The 22829-nt window shown below is 40.9% G+C and overlaps 1 protein-coding gene across 1 annotated transcript in view; it reads right to left on the reverse strand.

Annotated features, from left to right (window-relative positions):
* The window catches only part of LOC126470118 (KN motif and ankyrin repeat domain-containing protein 3), a 400202-nt gene that overhangs the window by 182029 nt on the left and 195344 nt on the right, over positions 1–22829 (reverse strand). The window lies entirely within an intron of this gene.

Genomic DNA, 22829 nt, shown 5'->3' on the forward strand with positions numbered 1-22829 from the left:
CATCAACTGGTCGTACGTTTTCATTGTTTCTTTGTCTCATTTTCTCTTTCATATATTGATTCAGTTACTTTTATAATTGATTTTTTACGCCTACTCTCAAACATTTTTCATTAAGTTCTGTCATTCCTCGCGGAAATTTATGTATACGAATGGCAAACAACACAAACTCAACTGCTAAACCATGCTGGTTCACGTATGCTCTTATCATAAATACCATTCTTTCTTCGCAGTTTAAGGATCTGAAAAACTTTTTATAGAACTGTCGACAATAGTTTTGATTATGTAAACTCTCCTTGGTTGAAATGGCTCCGAGCACTATGGGACTTAACTTGGGTCATCAGTCCCCTAGAACTTAGAACTACTTACACCTAACCAACCTAAGGACATCACACACATCCATGCCCGAGGCACGATTCGAACCTGCGACCGTAGCGGTCGCACGGTTCCAGAAAACTCTCCTTGTCCGCCTCCTGTTTCAGTTCTGAATTTCTCATTATCTTCATGAAGTCTACTGGACACTTTAGCATTAGAGTATGTACTTTTCAGAATACTGACAGGCTTAATCAGTACTTGTTTCTCTATGACCACTATTAAGGATTTTGTTGAAACTGAGTCAGAAGATTTCTAAAAATCTATTACTCCCACAGAAAGTCATAAATCATACGCACGTATATAAGTTGGATGAGCTGCACAAAATCGAACCTCGCTAGACGCCATTCGTCAGTCTTTACCCAATCACAATTTTTTTTTCTCCTTCCAGCATTAGTAACTTGTTCAGTGCCATTGTTTGCATTCTTTCTGTTAAGTTTGACTCAAAGCAGTTGTTTGTAATACCATCAATTCCGTGAAATTTAAACTTTTATTAGAAAGAATTGTGGGGTGCATAATCTAACGATATGGACAAATAACAAGAAGTAACAGATGGAGATATTTTCTTTTTTAAGTTTTGTAACACCTTTCGAATAAACGTAAAAATGGTATTCTCAATGGAGAAACGCTATTGGAACCCAAACTTTAATGCAGAACTACAATAATTACTTCTACTTAAATGTAACGGGCATCCTGAGTACATTAGTTTCTCGAGTAATTTTAGAAAAAGAAATGAGTAAAGACAATAATTGAAACTTATTTAGAATTTTACTGTCATTTGTCTTACAAAGAGATGTGTAAGTGGCATATTCTCTGGAAAAATATAGTTAAAGACATGACTAATGAGCTAGACCAACCCCGTAGAATTGTGTTCAAAACCACATTTTGAGAATTTTTATAATTTTATTGATTTTTGTAAAGTGCGTTGGCGGCTACTTCTAGTTGCTTAATTTTTATAGATTGATATTTTCAATGTTTTTTCTTGCTTCTTATTCCCAATTACTTGAGTCCACTTCTACTGCAAAATTTTAAAAAAATCTTGTAATTTGTGGCATATCGATCAACGTGTAGCCGTTTTGTTTAACTGAAATGCTATTTTATGCATTTCAGTGTATTCTACATTTATTAAACTCTGTTATTAGTATAAATAATTTCTGCCATTTTATAGTAATTATGCAGAAGGATAATAACAAAAATCTTTAGTCGTTCTGGAAATTATATAAATTTCACTTTTCTGTTTACAAAACATTTTAATGTCTTAAGTTATGCATGGATATTATGCTTTTGAATCTAATTTCTGAACTATTTGAACTATTTTAGGAAAGCTACTTTCAGTACATAAGTGTATTATTAAACACATAAAATTTCACATTAGCAACCTTTTCCTGATTTACTTCATTCCAGCCTATTTCATTTTAAGTTATTCTTAAAATTCCACACACTGAAATCATTAATAATAATTACAGTATTGCATAGCTATGTCTAAATATGTATGGTGCCACAGTGAGGATTTTTAATAGTTATCTATCATGGGCATATAGTGCGCTAACAAATGTGTCAACATCAACGTTTTCAGCTTAAACACTATTTATGGAAAAGTTACCATTTACAATTTTCTTTTCTTAATCTATAAAGGTGAAAATTTTACTACCGAAATCAGATTGCAACAGCCGAATAACGTTTCTGGACCTTTTATGTCAGAATATTTTAAGAAGTGCTGAAAACTCCACAAAATGTTAACTCTTTCATCACGCCTATATGGTAGCTCAAAAACAAATCTAGATTTCTCACAACCAGCTAAGGATTTCCCCTTGAGGATCTGTACACAGTTACATCTACATCTACATTCTACATTGATACTCCGCAAGCCACCCAACGGTGTGTGGCGGAGGGCACTTTACGTGCCACTGTCATTACCTCCCTTTCCTGTTCCAGTCGCGTATGGCTCGCGGGAAGAACGACTGTCTGAAAGCCTCCGTGCGCGCTCTAATCTCTCTAATTTTAAATTCGTGATCTCCTCGGGAGGTATAAGTAGGGGGAAGCAATATATTCGATACCTCATCCAGAAACGCACCCTCTCGAAACCTGGACAGCAAGCTACACCGCGATGCAGAGCGCCTCTCTTGCAGAGTCTGCCACTTGAGTTTATTAAACATCTCCGTAACGCTATCACGGTTACCAAATAACCCTGTGACGAAACGTGCCGCTCTTCTTTGGATCTTCTCTATCTCCTCCGTCAGACCGATCTGGTACGGATCCCACACTGATGAGCAATACTCAAGTATAGGTCGAACGAGTGTTTTGTAAGCCACCTCCTTTGTTGATGGACTACATTTTCTAAGCACTCTCCCAATGAATCTCAACCTGGTACCCGCCTTACCAACAATTGATTTTATATGATCATTCCACTTCAAATCGTTCCGCACGCATACTCCCAGATATTTTACAGAAGTAACTGCTACCAGTGTTTGTTCCGCTATCATATAATCATACAATAAAGGATCCTTCTTTCTATGTATTCGCAATACATTACATTTGTCTATGTTAAGGGTCAGTTGCCACTCCCTGCACCAAGTGCCTATCCGCTGCAGATCTTCCTGCATTTCGCTACAATTTTCTAATGCTGCAACTTCTCTGTATACTACAGCATCATCCGCGAAAAGCCGCATGGAACTTCCGACACTATCTACTAAGTCATTTATATATATTGTGAAAAGCAATGGTCCCATAACACTCCCCTGTGGCACGCCAGAGGTTACTTTAACGTCTGTAGACGTCTCTCCATTGATAACAACATGCTGTGTTCTGTTTGCTAAAAACTCTTCAATCCAGCCACACAGCTGGTCTGATATTCCGTAGGCACTTACTTTGTTTATCAGGCGACAGTGCGGAACTGTATTGAACGCCTTCCGGAAGTCAAGAAAAATAGCATCTACCTGGGAGCCTGTATCTAATATTTTCTGGGTCTCATGAACAAATAAGGCGAGTTGGGTCTCACACGATCGCTGTTTCCGGAATCCATGTTGATTCCTACATAGTAGATTCTGGGTTTCCAGAAATGACATGATACGCGAGCAAAAAACATGTTCTAAAATTCTACAAGAGATCGACGTAAGAGATATAGGTCTATAGTTTTGCGCATCTGCTCGACGACCCTTCTTGAAGACTGGGACTATCTGTGCTCTTTTCCAATCATTTGGAACCCTCCGTTCCTCTAGAGACTTGCGGTACACGGCTGTTAGAAGGGGGGCAAGTTCTTTCGCGTACTCTGTGTAGAATCGAATTGGTATCCCGTCAGGTCCAGTGGACTTTCCTCTATTGAGTGAATCCAGTTGCTTTTCTATTCCTTGGACACTTATTTCGATGTCAGCCATTTTTTCGTTTGTGCGAGGATTTAGAGAAGGAACTGCAGTGCGATCTTCCTCTGTGAAACAGCTTTGGAAAAAGGTGTTTAGTATTTCAGCTTTACGCGTGTCATCCTCTGTTTCAATGCCATCATCATCCCGTAGTGTCTGGATATGCTGTTTCGAGCCACTTACTGATTTAACGTAAGACCAGAACTTCCTACGATTTTCTGTCAAGTCGGTACATAGAATTTTACTTTCGAATTCAATGAACGCTTCACGCATAGCCCTCCTTACGCTAACTTTGACATCGTTTAGCTTCTGTTTGTCTGAGAGGTTTTGGCTGCGTTTAAACTTGGAGTGGAGCTCTCTTTGCTTTCGCAGTAGTTTCCTAACTTTGTTGTTGTACCACGGTGGGTTTTTCCCGTCCCTCACAGTTTTACTCGGCACGTACCTGTCTAAAACGCATTTTACGATTGCCTTGAACTTTTTCCATAAACACTCAACATTGTCAGTGTCGGAACAGAAATTTTCGTTTTGATCTGATAGGTAGTCTGAAATCTGCCTTCCATTACTCTTGCTAAACAGATAAACCTTCCTCCCTTGTTTTATATTCCTATTAACTTCCATATTCAGGGATGCTGCAACGGCCTTATGATCACTGATTCCCTGTTCTGTACATACAGAGTCGAAAAGTTCGGGTCTGTTTGTTATCAGTAGTTCCAAGATGTTATCTCCACGAGTCGGTTCTCTGTTTAATTGCTCGAGGTGATTTTCGGATAGTGCACTCAGTATAATGTCACTCGATGCTCTGTCCCTACCACCCGTCCTAAACATCTGAGTGTCCCAGTCTATATCTGGTAAATTGAAATCTCCACCTAAGACTATAACATGCTGAGAAAATTTATGTGAAATGTATTCCAAATTTTCTCTCAGTTGTTCTGCCACTAATGCTGCTGAGTCGGGAGGTCGGTAAAAGGAGCCAATTATTAACCTAGTTCGGTTGTTTAGTGTAACCTCCACCCATAATAATTCACAGGAAGTATCCACTTCTACTTCACTACAGGATAAACTACTACTAACAGCGACGAACACTCCACCACCGGTTGCATGCAATCTATCCTTTCTAAACACCGTCTGTACCTTTGTAAAAATTTCGGCAGAATTTATCTCTGGCTTAAGCCAGCTTTCTGTACCTATAACGATTTCAGCTTCGGTGCTTTCTATCAGCGCTTGAAGTTCCGGTACTTTACCAACGCAGCTTCGACAGTTGACAATTACAATACCGATTGCTGCTTGGTCCCCGCATGTCCTGACTTTGCCCCGCACCCGTTGAGGCTGTTGCCCTTTCTGTAGTTGCCCAAGGCCATCTAACCTAAAAAACCGCCCAGCCCACGCCACACAACCCCTGCTACCCGTGTAGCCGCATGTTGCGTGTAGTGGACTCCTGACCTATCCAGCGGAACCCGAAATCCCACCACCCTATGGCGCAAGTCGAGGACAACTATAATAACTGCATATCCAGACAACAATATCGCAATTATTGCACTTTATTAGCTGTTTCGTTTGTCACGGCAGTCATCTACTGATAATATTATTTTCATGACAGTATATTAACACATTATTGCGAGTTAAAAAACATAAGACGACAAAATTGAGTTCAGTATCGTGAGTATAGAGTGCCTTTTGGTATGATCATAACAACTGCAACCAGTCATATTTATTTTCTGATTGTTGCTGTAAAAATCATAACCAGTTTCGACTGTATAACCACTAGTCTTCAGATGACTGAAATATGTGCTTTTACAGAGATTTACTCTGCAGCTCGTGATACTAGCTATCCCAGTTCTCACTGTCATTGTTTGGTATAATAGTGCAGACGGGAGACGAAGATATGAGTATTGTCGCCTTGAGTCTACGCACAAGACTTCACAGACACAGTGAGAAGCCTCACACAATAGACAAACTTTTTCGATATTATATGTTCTCTGAATACGTGTATATGTGTTACTGTATAGCCTTACGAAAGGAGGTAATTACGGTTTTTATAAGCACATGTAATTGTATTTCATAATCAGAGACGTCATTGCATCCCTACGTTGGATTGAATTAAACCCTTTTTAACTTGACATACATAAAGATGATTCCTACTAGCGCCTAACCTAACCGAATGTTTACACAGACTAGAAGAAAGTCTTGAAAAAATCTGTTCAGACTTTTCGAATTTGTTACATTCGTATCCTGACTTTGAAGCATCCCCGTCTTGCCAAAAGTAGTCTAGTACTCCTCTTTCTTCATTATTAACACCATTTGTTTGATCTCTGGTGGCTGCCATATCCATACTATTCTTGGAGATTGATCTTGAACCACCCTTCTTATGTAGCATTACCATTTGAAATACGACTAACTGATGACCTCAGATGTTAAGTCCCATAATACTCAGAGCCATTTTTTTGACTGTACCACTGTTACGAAATAAATCTCGGGTGCATCAGCGCACCTGATGATGGCAACGTGGTCGATTGCCGAAATATTGTGTCCTATGCACGTTCATACGAGGCTGTTCACCAGAGATTTATTTCGTCATAAAATACGAGTGGAGAAATTGAAGAACCATATACCACTGTTCGTGTTTAGTGTACACTTGGTACTTGACATAAGTCTTTAGTTCTGATGCATTTATTGTTATATAGGTCTCTATATTCGGGGAAATGTCAGTGTATATATTTTGAATTGCCACTGTTAAAGTCAATGAACTAGCATTCTCAGAGAGGTATATCTTTAACTGTGGAAACTTTCATTTTGAATAGTCGTGGTCGCATTATCCCGTCTTCCTGCGCTCTGTAGTAATCCCTTTTGTTTCTTCATTAGTCTTCTTTTGTAATTTGGATATTCTATAACTTATCTGCATAAAACCATTTCCGATGACTGCTAGACTTCGTTGATCTCTCTGCGCTACTGTCCACATTTGTATTCTATAGACCTTTATACCCGTATTTTCATTTATTTTCGAGAGAGAAAGACGAAATAGCAGTGAGTCAACATATACTGTAACAAGAAGCGATGGTATATTCACTATGAATACAACACTGTGCCCAGCTTCTTTTGTCTGTTCACCATAACATCACAAAACAGCCAGAAAAACTCCTAATCACAAAGAATCGCTCGACACAAGGCATCACACCATACAACAAAATTAAACGGTATTAAAAGATATTTTTATGCGGCTTGCCTCTTAACTATGACAACAGCAACAAGATTAGTTACTCGGAAATGGTTTCAAATATTCGATTGAATAAACAATTTAAAAAATTCTACAATATTTTATAATTTGAACCCACAGCACTGTAGCAGATAGAAAAGCGAGTGGTAAGCCTATAAGTTCAATGAATTGAATAAAAGACTTCTGTTCACTACTTATTGGGCAATCGCTCAAATTGTCAGGTACGTCTCCAAAGAATCTGTGGAGCGTCTCTGAGTACGTACAGAAGGCAGACCGACCCGTCGAGTTTCCTACTACGGATACAGTAATGGATTCACATTACGTAGTATTTTTTGAAAAATTTACCGAATTAAAATATGAAGAATCTCGCACTGGGCGAGATGGCGTAGTGGTTACGACCGTAGATTCGTGTTCTGGAGGAGCGAGGTTCAAATCCTTGTCCAACCATCTAGGATTAGGTTACCTGTGGTTTGCCTAAGTTGCTTAAGGCAGAGAACATGACCGATTTTCTTCCCTACTCGTCTGAAAGAAGTTCGGCGTTGACAGAATGTTAGACCCTAATCTTCACTTCACCCCTTAAGAATCGCCACTCGCAGTTTTTGGTTAAAATATCAGGTGATTGTGGTATCGATAGCTACGATGCCACGGCGTTGGTACAAGTTCTTAGGTTGGCACCACGACACCGACACCGACGATAGCGCCCTCTAGCCGGCGCTGTGCAGCTCTACGAGCGCCGCTCCAGATTCTACCCATTTGATTCCGAGTAGACAACCAAGCAACATTGTTTCTGTTTCCTAGTGGGCGAGCCACTACATATTTTGCCTTTGTAACTTTTAGCCGATGTTAGATTTGATTGATGTACAGCTTCGCACTTATGTGCTCATCTCAGCCAAAGTTAAGTTACGATTCATATATTCAAATTATTGTGTTGTAAAACCACTTTTAACTCCAGTACCGAGAGTTCTGCGTCACCTTATCTACATTGGGCCTACCCTATTGTTACAGGAACAGACCCACGCGCCGCCTTTCAGGCGGTATACAAAAGTGATGGTACACGTTCTTCATTGAATCGAAAACAAATTCAGTCGCTTCACGTAGGCGATGAAATATAGAGGGTTAGGCAACTAAGACAGGTTACCCAAAATATGCGTAGAACAGTTAAACATACCGACGTGAGGTTTCCGCTAAGTTTTAGAGGAAAATGTGGCGATGCTTTTGAAATATGCAAATAAGTTTTTCAGTTTATAGCTGCCGAATTACTATGCCGCCTTTTCAATAAAAAACATTTCAAGAAAAACCGTCAAATATTTCGTGAACTGATTCTTCTAAAAGTAGGAAATAATCAGATTTGATAAATATTTGTTGCACCTTTTGAATGACGCTAAACTATGTACAGCAAATGAGGTACCGACTGAGAGTTTAAAATTCACTTTTTAACTTAGGATTTTAAAGAATATTGGGAGATATTTGTCTGGTGGAACAAATGTCATTCTCAATTTAGAGAAGTCTTCCGAAGTAAGAGTGATTTCAGGTGTGCGCACGGGTGTGTCGTAGGACCGTTGCTATTCACAATATACATAAATGACCTTGTGGATAACATCGGAAGTTCACTGAGGTGTTTTGCGGATGATGCTGTAGTATATCGAGAGGTTGTAACAATGGAAAATTGTACTGAAATGCAGGAGGATCTGCAACGAATTGACGCATGGTGCAGGGAATGGCAATTGAATCTCAATGTAGACAAGTGTAATGTGCTGCGAATGCATAGAAAGAAATATCCTTTATCATTTAGCTACAATATAGCAGGTCAGCAACTGGAAGCAGTTAATTCCATAAATTATCTGGGAGTAGGCATTAGGAGTGATTTAAAATGGAATGATCATACAAAATTGATGGTCGGTAAAGCAGATGCCAGACTGAGATTCATTGGAAGAATCCTCAGGAAATGCAATCCGAAAACAAAGGAAGTAGGTTACAGTATGTTTGTTCGCCCACTGCTTGTGTGGTGTCACCGCCAGACACCACACTTGCTAGGTGGTAGCCTTTAAATCGGCCACGGTCCGGTAGTATACGTCGGACCCGCGTGTCGCCACTATCAGTGATTGCAGACCGAGCGCCGCCACACGGCAGGTCTGGAGAGACTTCCTAGCACTCGCCCCAGTTGTACAGCCGACTTTGCTAGCGATGGTTCACTGACAAATTACGCTCTCTTTTGCCGAGACGATAGTTAGCATAGCCTTCAGCTACGTCATTTGCTACGACCTAGCAAGGCGCCATTATCAGTTGCTATTGATCTTGTAATTCATGTATCAACAAGAGCGATGTTCACCAATTATGGGTTAAAGTTAAGTATTCCAGAAGCTACGTACTTTTTTTACTTGACTCAACTCCTTTAACTGTTCCAGACCTCACGCCAGCCTGCGTGAGCTTAAACGCGTGCCTTTCGGCTATCTCATAGTGGCTTGGCTGTCTTGCCAAGTCACAACAGCTTGAATATTGCTCACCAGTGTGGGACCCGTACCAGATTGGGTTGATAGAAGAGATAGAGAAGACCCAACGGAGGGCAGCGCGCTTCGTTACAGGATCATTTAGTAATCGCGAAAGCGTTACGGAGATGATAGGTAAACTCCAGTGGAAGCCTTTGCAGGACAGACGCTCAGTAGCTCGGTACGGGCTTTTGTTGAAGTTTCGAGAACATACCTTCACCGAGGAGTCACGCAGTATATTACTCCCTCCTACGTATATCTCGCGAAGAGACCATGAGGATAAAATCAGAGAGATTAGAGCCCACACAGAGGCATACCGACAATCTTTCTTTCCACGAACAATACGAGACTGGAATAGCAGGGAGAACCGATAGAGGTACTCAAGGTACCCTCCGCCACACACCGTCAGGTGGCTTGCGGAGTATGGATGTACATGTAGATTCTGACTCGACACCTTATTTGCTATACATGATTTCGAGCGTCATTCAATGGCGCGTCAAATCTATTAATTTTAGCTAAATTATTTCATAAAAATTCGATCGCTTTTTTTTTACAAAACTAGACCTCAACCTGGTCAATCTACAACCCAATTATCCATTTCCCACTCTTTTTTTGGCCCAGAAAATTCGGGAAAAATTTTTCCCTCTAATCACTAACCAACTTTCTTTTTATTGCTCTTATTACTTTCAAGCAGTTAAACAATTTTTTGAAAATTTAGATCCCACGCTGGTCAGCTTGATATTGCATGTGTCCATATCGCACTCTCCGTTTGACTATGAAAATTCGAACAAAATTCCATTCTCCATTGTGTAATTTTCCCTCAAATTTGGTTCGGATCATTAATTAAGTTTTTCATTGTCACTCTGATCACTTTCAATGAGTTTTTTTTTTTTCAAAATTAAGCCTTATGATGGACAGCTTCATACCCAGTTTCTCCACTTTGGCTACGAAAATTCAGTCAAACATATTCCCTCAAATCACTAATTAAGTTTTTCTTAAGTACCTTCATTAATTTCAAGCAATTAAATCTTTCTTTGCAAAAGTAGATCTCATGTTGGTAAATTTGAGTCCTCATTTGTTCATCTGTTACTCTTTGCTTGGCTATGAAAATTCGGACAAGATTCCATTATGTAATTTTGAGGGAGTTTTGTTTACGGTCCGCTCAAACATGTAACCACGGATAGAACTATATACTTTTTTTCTGTGGCAACAGAAAGAGCCTTCATAGAGGACTAAAACGAGATAACATGTGTGGAACTTGATCAGGCAGCAATAAAATAACCGTGCCGCTAACTACTGTTCTACTGTACCAAATACAAGCAAACATGTAGATCAGGTACAGTTCGTGGGTTTATTGCTATGACTGTCATATCAAGTGCGACAAAATGATGGCCTTGAGTAAGACTTGTAATTATCTGCTCAGAATGGGTGGTACATCCGTCACGTCGATACCACTCTCATTGCCTTATGTCTCGTGAGATGTCTTCAAAAACAAAATTGCGTTAGCATATATGTTAAGAGTTCCAGATACGTCGCTATTTAGACTCCCATCAATAAAACAGGCACATATGCTGCTATTCATGAAAAGCCTGCATCACACATTGATAGACCGAGGTCGTTGTTTCTGCACTTCTGTAGTTCGGAGTGGATTCTCAACTGAGAGGTAGTGCAGTTGCGAAGTTTGATTTGGCCATGATATGTAAACGATGTTACATCCGTAAACAAAATATTCCACAGAAACGCCACATCAATTTGCACTTTTCGCAGACACGTTTCGGTGAACCGTAACCAATTTTGAAAGTCATTGCCATGATGCTGTTGATGGAGTGACGTACGCAAAGGATCAAAACCGTTGGAGTATAGTATTCGCAAAACACTCCCTTGGCCTGATCCCACTGGCACATTCAACCTGCCTCATAGTTCAGAAATGGCTCTGAGCACTATGGGACTTAACTTCTGAGGTCATCAGTCCCCTAGAACATAGAACTACTTAAACCTAACTAACCTAAGGACATCACACACATCCATGCCCCAGGCAGGATTCGAACCTGCGACCGTAGCGATCACGCGGTTCCAGACTCAATCGCCTAGAACCGCACGGCCACACCGGCCGGCTGCCTCATAGTGACACGTGGGTTATATTTTAACGCTGCAAATATGTTAGTTACATTTTTCTCATCATTCGCTGTTGTCTTTTGTGGTCATCTTTTATTCTTCACACTTCCTATTCCATGAATTTTATTTTATAGTTTTTCCAATGATAGACCGTCAGGGCTTGACACGATCGGGATGTCTTTCAGCATACAGTCCCATCGCTGCTGTAGCACTTCGACCGTATTCGCCATAAACGAAAACCACGTCCACTTTTTCCACTGTTGTATGCATAGAGAAAGTCCGAATGGCTTCATAAGCAAATTTTCTGATCGCTACGACAGCAGAGTACGAACAGATGCGTTTCAAGCGCACAGGTAAACATGCCCACCACCTGGGTTACGTGTTTACATTTGGACAGAAGTCTGTTGTATCACTTCTCCTGCTACTGGGACAGTGATTTGAGGCGCTGTTATGTTGCTATTATTTGATGAAATTCCACACATGCTACATCACTGGATTCCCATTCGAAGGCTCTTCCCAAAACCATAGAAAAACATTTACAGTGCATTGAAGAAACGAAGTTGCTGTCATAATTTAATTCATCAGCTATAAACGCTAAAAAACTCTTGCGTGCGTCAGAAAATTCGCTACACTGTCCACTATAACTTAACTAAAACCACTCCTCCATATGTTTACTTGTTATGGTGTATTTGGGGTGGCCTGTCTTACAAGGTTCAAATGGTTCTGAGCACTATGCGACTTAACTTCTGTGGTCATCAGTCGCCTAGAACTTAGAACTAATTAAACCTAACTAACCTAAGGACATCACACACATCCATGCCCGACGCAGGATTCGCTCGGTTCCAGACTGTAGCGCCTAGAACCGCACGGCCACTCCGGCCGGCTGTCTTACAAGGAAACAGCACGACTATCGATTTTTGTATTTACGGTTGGTTAAGTTCAGAACTCATACATCATTCTACCAAAGTCCGCCCCCGGGAACTGAGTGGTGAGCGCGACAGAATGTCAATCCCAAGGGCCCGGGTTCGATTCCCGGCTGGGTCGGAGATTTTCTCCGCTCAGGGACTGGGTGTTGTGTTGTCCTAATCATCATCATTTCATCCCCATCGACACGCACATCGCTGAAGTGGCGTCAAATCTAAAGACTTGCACCCGGCGAACTGTCTACCCGACGGGAGGACCTAGTCACACCACATTCTACCAAAGCAATTCGAAGGGACTCTAAAAATTGTGGATAAAATGGACTTCGAACTCTTCCGAGTGTCTTTAATTCCTCAATCCGCAGACGACTTCTTCGACAGGCCATGTGGCTTTGCGGTAGAATGATCGCCTGCCACGTGGGTGGCCCAGGTTCGATTCATGGCCGATGCAATTTTTGGAACAGATATTCATTTTCTGTGGACATTCAAATAAAGAGTAAAATACATAAAGACGGAAAATAATCGGTAGTACTCGAGTTTGGTAATCGCTGGATCGGTGGTTCGAGCCTCGTTTCGGTCTTAATTTTTTTTTCGGTTTCTCCATTTAGTTCGAATAAATACGCCACCTGAATATAAAGTTCATCAAATATATGTTAATCAACACGTATCTAATTGTCGTTTTATGAAAAACGCACATCATCTTATTTCTAATTACATATCACACACAGAAATCCAGTTTTAATTGCAAATACACACACGGAAAATAATCGCAGCACCAAGGTGGAGTTATGCAACAAACGAAAGTTGCTAGGCGTATTTCTACATCTGAAAGACGATGTCGATTTCAATTTCGCGGCAGTCGCATAAGAGTGGCGTTAGTGGCACCACTATGAGGATGCAAATCAGGTTTGCTTTAAATACACACTGTAACGGCCGTGAGCGTCACTTACCTTTGACATTGGACGTGGTGGGTTGATGCCTTTAAGGCGACAAAGACGCCATTATCAACACCTCACTGAGTTTGAACGAGATCGTGTAATAGGGTTACGAGAAGCTGGATGATCCTTCTGCGATATGGCAGAGAAACCTGGCAGCAATGTAGCCACTGTACATGATTGCAGGCTGTGGTGGTCATGAGAATGTATGGTCGCAAGAAGAGCGGGCCCTAGACGGCTACGTAGCTCTACCGAGAGGGAAGACCATCGCGTTCGACGTATGGCTCTAGTGCATCACACTGCATCTGCAGCAGCAATTTCAGCAGCAGTTGGCACCACAGTGACACAACAAACCGTTACAGATCAGTTACTTCAGGGCCAGACGTCCTGTATCGGACATTCTACTGACCCCAAACCACCACCATTTGCGTCTTCAGTGGTGTCAAGCGAGAGTTCATGGGAGGGCAGGGTGGAAGTCTGTTGTGTTTTCGGATGAAAGCTGGTGCTGCGTTGGTCACAGTGATGACCGTGTGTTGGTTAGAGGGAGACCGGTCGGGGCCTACAACCAACTTGTCTGCGGGGCACGCTGTACCTACACCTGGAGTTATGGTCTGGGATGCGACTTCACATGACAGCAGGAGCACTCCCGCGGTTATTCCACGCACCCTGAGTGCAAATTTGTACGTCAGTCTGGTGATTAGATCTGTTGTGCTGCCATTCATGATCACCATTCCAGGGGGTGTTTTCTAACAGGATAACTCTCGCCAATATACCGCTGTTGTAACACAACATACTCTACAGAGTGTTGACATGTTGCCTTTTCCTGCTCGATCACCAGATCTGTCTCCAGTAGAGAATATATGGGGAATCATCGGACGACAACTCCAGCGTCATCCACACCCTGTACTGACTGACCAAATGCAACAGGCATGGAACTCCATCCCATAAACTGACATCCGGCATCTGTATAACACAATGCGTGCACATTTTCATTCAACACTCTGGGGGTTATACCTGTTAATTTACTAGCATTTCACATTGGCAGTGGCTTATCGCGCTCTTACATTAACCAGTGATCTTGCACTGATAGTCACTTAAATATGTTACCTAGATAAATGTTCTCCCGAAATTTAATTACTCTACATTAATTATTTTTTGCTGTTGCGATTATTTTTGTCACTATATAATTTCTTGATCACTGATCTTTTATAAAAGATCGTTCATAAAAAATATGTAAATTAAAGATGCGTTAGAAATTTTAAATTCTTTTTCGTCTTCACAAAAATGCTCGTAGAACATGCACCATTTTTTAAAAATCGGCAGGAATCGAACCCATGGCGCCACATGGCAGGCGATTATTCTACTACAGAGCAAAACGCGCCATCGAAAAATCGATCTTGTTACAATATATTGAAGACGCGCGAAAACTTTAACGCCGATTTTCCCGAGAATTTTTGAGAGCTGAAACAACCTGCTTCGGCCAACTGATATTTGAGTTCTGAAGTTCCCATATCATAAATATAAAAAAAATACAAAAATTCGATTGCCTTATGGTCCCCTCGTTAGCTGACTCCCCCTGCATAATGCATAGTCCTTCTCTCATTCGGTATATGTCATTCGTATGTGATGCATTTGTGCTCTGTTCACGATAAGGACGTCTTCCAATCGGGCTTTCGAGCGCTGCACTCATAATCTAGTCAGGGAAATTAAAATCTCCGTCCGGTCACACTGATTCAGGTTCTCCGTGGTTTCCCTAAATAACTTACGGTGAATATATGGATGCTTTATATTAACCATCTGATTCCCAATAATTTAAAAAATTAATTTTAAAATTTTTCACAAAATTATCATAGTAAGATAGGAATACAATAAGAAACTGTCTAAAAGTAAACAATCAATTATTTTAATGAGATGGTTTCATTTGGGAATATAGTTTTAAAATTTTTCACAAAACCGACCTTCATTATCTTAGTAAGCAATGAATACAGGAAGAAATTGGCAAAATATAATCAGTCAATTGCTTATGGATGTGGCGTCATTTTGTAACCACTGGGATATGCAGTTTTCAAGCACCCATCATTTCATGAGATATATGTGAAAGCAGTTTCGCATTTTTCCTGGACAATCTCACATCTCGAAACTCCCGTGAACCAATATGCCTAAAACAAACTATAGTCCTAAATAACAAGAAAAAACGAACCTAAAATTTAAAAAAAATTATATCAAAAGTACATTCTGCTCCAGAGGTTTCATTTCGAAAAGCAGTAGTAGAAACTTAAATTTACGTTACAATAACTCTAGATACATTTCCTTGCATTGTAAATCTCCTCGGTATGATCACTATGAAAAAAATACCGCATGTCAGACAGAATCTCCTACAATCACGTAGCACAATCTCCGCGCCGACTTTCTGCTATGAACGCTGTGACTGCTGCAATGCACTTCATTCGTAGAAGTATCTCGGTGTACCACTACATGGCTCTGTTTTGAAGTAGCATAGGTGATGTCATGCAAAATACACTGGCGCTTAAAAATAAATAAATAAAGAAAAGATAGAATGGTGGTTTCAGGCAGAAACCACTCGTACTATCTGGTAATCGAGCTCATCAGCCTTTTTAATAACTTCGAGTTGACAGAAAGTTACACTCTAAACACACCTTCATTCTGTGTTTCCGAAGACACCTAGGACTAGCAAACATAACACACTTGGACTTCTACTCTGTTATCGATTTATTTTATTCTGTTCTCTGATTTTCTGTTAAAGCTGGCCGTCTCTGCAACAGGTTGCCGCGAATCTTGAGTCCATCTACATCCTGCGACTTGTGTTTTGCAAGCAGCTTTTTGTTAAGAATTTTCGACTAAATAAGATCACACAAAGTTTTTCGAATAGATATTTTGAATAATGATATTCATTTGACAAAGGCTGCGGTGGTAATTGCGCATTTCATCTACGGTTACCTCGCGAAAAGTGCATGGGTTGTTCAGTCTTGGCTCAACAGTACAATGGCTATGCTTTGTCAACTCAAAAAGAATACGGCGAATTCTCCGTTATGCTGTTCTTGGAAATTTGTCCAATGTCTCCTGGAGACCAGGAAGCGAAATAAAAGGGAGGATGAAGATTAGGGCAGAAGCTCGGATTGAACAAAGATACGTAACAAAATCGGCTGTGTTCTTTTCAAAGGCAGCAACCAAAGAATCACCTTAATCGATTTTGGGAAACCACGCAAAATATAAACAGGGATGGCTGCACAGTGATTACGATTCAGTAGAGCGACGAGATAAATCACTATCATGCTACCTTAGAGGACTCCGACGCTAGATTGTAGTAGAGCTGTACATAACAGTGGAAAATTCGAGTGGCAGTGTTTCTTCAGGCGTGTACAGGTCGCGCACAAGACATCGCTAAAGTACACTATAAACAATTTTCCGCAGTTGTACCGCTACCACAGAGCTGGACAACAATTACATCTTCAATATATATATCTGAGATGTATACATATCTGTAAAAGTAAGATAGCTCCTTAACGATTGTTTCAATGTGGATGCACTAATATCGTCCGAACTCCAACGAGAATCAGTAATTTGCGAGTAGGGGGCCAATGGAAGAGGGATGCTGCATTGCAGCGTGTGATGTGCTGAGACTTTCAGTCGGAAGGAAAGAGTGTCTGTATGGCCGAAACGGCTAAAGCAAATGTTCTAGTGGATCCGCCCATCCGACTTCGGGTCGTGATTCGGCAAAAATTTTCAGCTTTCGTCATTGCATCACTACAATGCCCTGTGCGAATGGAAGTCACGAATTTCGCAGTCTTTCTTTTCCTGTCCTCTGTTTCATATAAATTACATCTTCATTTAAAACAAACAAAAAATTCAGCAGAGCCTCTCCCGAAAGCCCACTCCAGCAATGTATTCAAGGTACACACGGATGGGTGCCAAAACGTAGGCCGTAGCCATCACATTCTGCCGCCTCTTAATGTCACTGTTGACTGAACGTACTCCACTGAAGTGCGAGTCGACGCCTGTGACTGGCACAGCACGTAGATAAACACATTAAGAGCACAAACCTTGCATTGTCTTCACCGGCTGAGTTCTCTTCCCCTGCCCCCCAACGCCCAGGGTCAGATAAGCGAGATGCCATGCTGCCGTCTAGCCCTCCAGCCAAGCCTTTATGAGATACTTCGGTACATATTATTCCAATTCAATGAGTAATGAAGGCTTTGATCACATTCTTGTGTAATTCTTTTGAAAATTTACCTTTTCTCAACATACCTAACGTGCAATACATATTTAAAAAATAGATATCACAGAGCACCTACCACACACAATTTTGAGCTACAGAGCAATATTCTACCACTTTATCTTAAAACTCAGTAACAGTTGGCTAAATTGTAATTGCTAACCCACAGATGCGTAATACAGACATCATCCATTTCAGTACCTTAACACGGCGTTGGAATAACATTTAGACCGAATACGTCATTGTTTCTATGTGACAGAATCCATTTATAGGTTCCCTGAGGTATATAACTTACAATGTTCGCGAAATTCACGTCCTGTTACGGTTGCCAATTGTAGTATTTTGCCCTCATTCCTACAGAACGATCGTCGACGAATGCACCAACCAGCAACTGAAATCAAAATTAAGGCAAATGACTTTCCCTTCAGTTGCCTGTTAGTATCCTGTGTGTCACTCCTAAGAGTCATATGAATTTCTCTTTACTGTTATAGTGTGTGTTAGAAATTTCTGTTTTGCAAGCTATAGTCGGAGTCGACGCAAACAAATACCGTACATCATTCTTGATCCAACACCAAGAGTTGGCGGAAAGCGTTGTTTAGTTTTCCATTACGAACAAAATTACTTTTACATGCCCTTTCGATAGTGCAAGCCCAGATTAGTCTAGTGTGACATTCGAGTTATCGATGTGTATTAACAACGGCATTATAGCACGAAGAATAATTAGTAATCCATCAGAGTCGACAGTATAGAAAACAGGTGTTCGAGTGAACTCTGCGATTATTCTTCTAACGTCACTATCGTACTGTGTAGTTATATTAAAGTGCAGCTTCTCACAGAGGTCCTGCGTGGGCTATAATCACACAACGGAACAAAAAGAAAATGAAAAAAAATCTGCAGCGTAAGATTACGGAATCTAATTAGATACATATGATGATGAAGCACTTAGAATATACATTATTTTGTTTGAATAGACTCTGGTTCTCATGATAAACCTTTCTATAAGAATTTTTTTAACACCAATCTACCCTCAGTAACTTGTCTTTTTCGCAGTAACGTAACTGTACTCAATATGTCCTGTGACTCAATATGGCCTAGTGCCATTGTTTGGTAACTATGGCAAGAATCTTACAGATGGCACCTCATGCGCTTTTGGCAAATCACATTAACCATCTCTGCTTCTTAGCCGCGCAGGATTAGCCGAGCGGTCTAAGGCGCTACAGTCATGGACTGTGCGGCTGGTCCCGGCGGAGGTTCGAGTCCTCCTTCGGGCATGGGTGTGTATATTTGTCCTTAGGATAATTTAGGTTAGATAGTGTGTAAGGTTACGGACTGATGACCTTAGCAGTTAAGTCCCATAAGATTTCACACACATTTGAACATTTTTTTTTCTGCTTCTTACAAGGGAACCTCCCCATCGAACCCCCCTCAGATTTAGTTATAAGTTGGCACAGTGGATAGGCCTAGAAAAACTGAACACAGATCAATCGAGAAAACAGGAAGAAGTTGTGTGAACTATGAAAAAAATAAGCAGAATATACAAACTGTGTAGTCTATGGGCAAGATAGGCAACATCAAGGATAGTGTGAACTCAGGAGCGCGGTGGTCCCGTGGTTAGCATGAACAGCTGCGGAACGGGAGATCCTTGGTTCAAGTCTTCCCTCGAGTGAAAAGTTTAATTTTTTATTTCCAGACTATTATCAAAGTTCAGGCACTCACACATAATCAACTTCGCTCTCCAAAATTCCAGGACATGTTCAGATTTGTTTGGACATATGCAGGATTTGACGATCTACACGCGGAAAAATTTAAAAACGTTAAAAACATATGTTTTGACAGAGCACATGGAAAACTGTGCGACTGTGAAACTGTTGCATTCATTTGTTGCAGTTTATGTGACAAACTCCTACGTTTTCATCACTTTTTTGGGAGTGATTATCACATCCACAAGAAAACCTAAATCGGGCAAGGTAGAAGAATCTTTTTACCCATTCGCCAAGTGTACAAGTTAGGTGGGTCGACAACCTATATTCCTGTCATGTGACGCACATGCCGTCACCAGTGTCGTATGGAATATATCAGACGTGTTTTCCTGTAGAGGAATCGGTTGACTTATGACCTTGCGATCAAATGTTTTCGGTTCCCATTGGAGAGGCACGTCCTTTCGTCTACTAATCGCACGGTTTTGCGGCGCGGTCGCAAAACACAGACACTAAACTTATTACAGTGGACAGAGACGTCAATGAACGTACCGACAGATCATAACTTTGCGAAAATAAAGAAAATAAACTTTTCACTCGAGGGAAGACTTGAACCATGGACCTCTCGTTCCGCAGCTGCTCACGCTAACCACGGGACCACGGCACTCCTGGGCTCACATATTCCTTGATTTGCCTATCTTGCGTATGGACTATTCAGTTTGTATATTTTGCGTATTTTTTTCATAGTTCCACACAACTTCTTCCTGTTTTCTCGATTGATCTGTGTTCAGTTTTTCAAGGCCTATCCACTGTGCCAACTTATAACTAAATCTGAGGGGGCTGCGATGGGGAGGTTTCCTTGTTAGAGAGAGCGCCTTGACTATCAGCCATTTCACAGCTGCCATTTAGTCATTATTTTGTGCAGCTAAGCTTCTTGCGTTACTTATTGGTTACAGTTTTTCTAAAAATGTGATACTGTGTTAGTTACTTCATGCAACTGTCAGATCTGAGAGTTTTTGTCACAGGACGTATGAGCTCTTCACAGAAGTCTTGTGTTAATAACCCTCACCATTTTTACTGCATATGTGGCAAATATTGTCAAAAAAAAAAGCAACGATGGAATACAATGATTTTTTTAAACAAAGCTATCGGGCAAATTTTGAAAAACAACTTGGACACCGTGACCGGTGACTTCAATGTAAATAGCTTTGTAGTATTCCTTTGGGGTTTTGAAAGTGTGCGGTAAGCTGGCTTCGTTGTTTTCACACTTCTTCGGTATACTTCGATTCCGAGGAAGCGAAGGATCATCAACTTTTGAAGGTTATTCTTTTATACACAATTCGCCAAAGTCGTCAAAACTATCACGCCTTCCATTCGATATACAAATCAAACCCTCATATATTTTTTCGAGATCAGATACACTTACATGAGGGCATGGAATTTTTTCATTGACATCCTCTACTGGGTTCATTGCATGGCAATAAAGACGTAAAAAGAAATAAGTCTTGAATTGTAACATTGACTCAAGGTAGCCAGCACATTTGTAACCTGCCTCTGTTTTGTCCTCAGCAGAAAATGTTTCAAAAAACTCTAGAAGTTCTTCAAAATTTTTCAATATTCTCAAGGGCAAAGGGGTCGTAGACCAGCTTAGTCGTTGGCGCTCTCACAGCGTTTGCTTCTGAAAAGTCCCATCCTTTTGTTGGATTCCCCTACGGTGTTTATTAAGTAATTGGCTAAAGCCATAATATCCCTCTTAGATGTAAGATGGCGGAGACTGTCTACAACTGCCAAGTCTAAACTGTGACTAATGCAGTGCACATAACGTGGTTTTGGTTGTATATCCAAAACTAACTTTTTTAGTCCTTTGAACTTACCTCTCATACTCGAGGCACCATCATAGCACTTTCCTCTTAAATTATCCGTTGACAAATCAAGACGAGCAAAAACGTCTTTTAAAATACTTAACAGAGTTTGTGATTCAGTGCTGGGGGTCTCGTATAAGCCAATAAAGTATTCGTTGGCGATTAAGGAATCATCGATAGTACGAACACAATGACACTTGTTCGTGAATCGAAGAATCACTTGTTTCGTCAACCACTTGTTTCGTCAACCATAACAGAAAAATGTTCAGTCTTCTTGACTGAAGCTAATACCTTTCTCAACACAGACTTTCCTAGTAGATCGATTATTTCGGTTTGAATATCGTGAGACGTCCACTTATAACCCGAACGCCCTAACCAATCTTTAAACTTAGGTATGTCATTCTTTCGGAGTTCCAACAATTGAAAAAAATTTAAGTTTACATCTTCGTGCCCTCTAATTGCTAGCCCCTGTCGGCATAGAAATTGCACGGTAGTAAAAATGTTCAAATGTGTGTGAAATCCTATGGGACCTAACTGCTAAGGTCATCAGTCCCTAAGCTTACACACTACTTAACCTAAATTATTCTAAGGACAAACATACACACACCCATACCCGAGGGAGGACTCGAACCTCCGCCGGGACGAGCCGCAGAGTCTATGACTGCAGTCCCTAAGACCGCTCGGCTAATCCCGCGCGGCGCACGGTAGTAAAAATTGCCGCAAGAGCTAAACGGCCTTTCTTCATATCACTATCTAACTGTTCATTCAGTTGGGAGGCCACACTTCCGTTAATGATAGAATTTAGTTTCAGAACACCTTCTTTATGCGTAAACGTATTTTCCTGAATACGGAGTTTTTCCAAAGCATTTTTCCAGTTAGAAAACCCTACGAAAGTAAATGCATCTTCTTTTTTTTTTTTTTTGAAGAAAATTGTGATAGATTTTTAGCATCTGCCTCTTTGCAGATTTTGCAAAAACTTTTTCGATAAATGCTTCATATTCTAGCCATGTATATTTGATCAACCAAGACTTCTGAAATGATCTTCCTTTACCGGATTGTCCAGGTTTCGGCTGTGAACGGTTCTCGCCTGAAAACGACGAAGCAATCGACGACACAATAGTTGTTGGAGGTTGACTTGCAGTATCATCAACTTCCAAGCGCGCCTTTTTGGTAATGAATTTATCCATTGCAAATTTAATTCACAATTCACTAAGAGACTAAGGTAAACGAATAAAATATAGTCATATAAAATAGTCCATTAGACACTAAAGTAGGAGCGCTAAACAAGTCTACAGCATGCACTGAACGAAACTAACCACACTGAATTACTGCAACAGCAGGTGGGCTTTATACAGCCGCGACGTCACAATGCCCCGAAGCGTCAAGGCGACGTGAGGCGGAGTGTTCCAGGCGCTTCTGCTCCAGTCCTTTTGATGGCGCCGCGGCCGCAGCGCTGGCCCGCCGGAGCCATACTTTACCCAAAGGTTCGCGCACCGGGACAAATTCTAAGTGTGCCCGCAACATCGTAACACTATGATGATTCACACCACTCGTTTTCAGTTAACCTGCTTACTACCATAATAATTATTTTTTTTAAATTGTCGGTGAGGCTCCCTCCCCCCAAACGAAATTTACTCCTGTTAT

This window comes from Schistocerca serialis, chromosome 3 (genome assembly GCF_023864345.2).
Source record: "Schistocerca serialis cubense isolate TAMUIC-IGC-003099 chromosome 3, iqSchSeri2.2, whole genome shotgun sequence".
NCBI classification, from domain to species: domain Eukaryota; kingdom Metazoa; phylum Arthropoda; class Insecta; order Orthoptera; family Acrididae; genus Schistocerca; species Schistocerca serialis.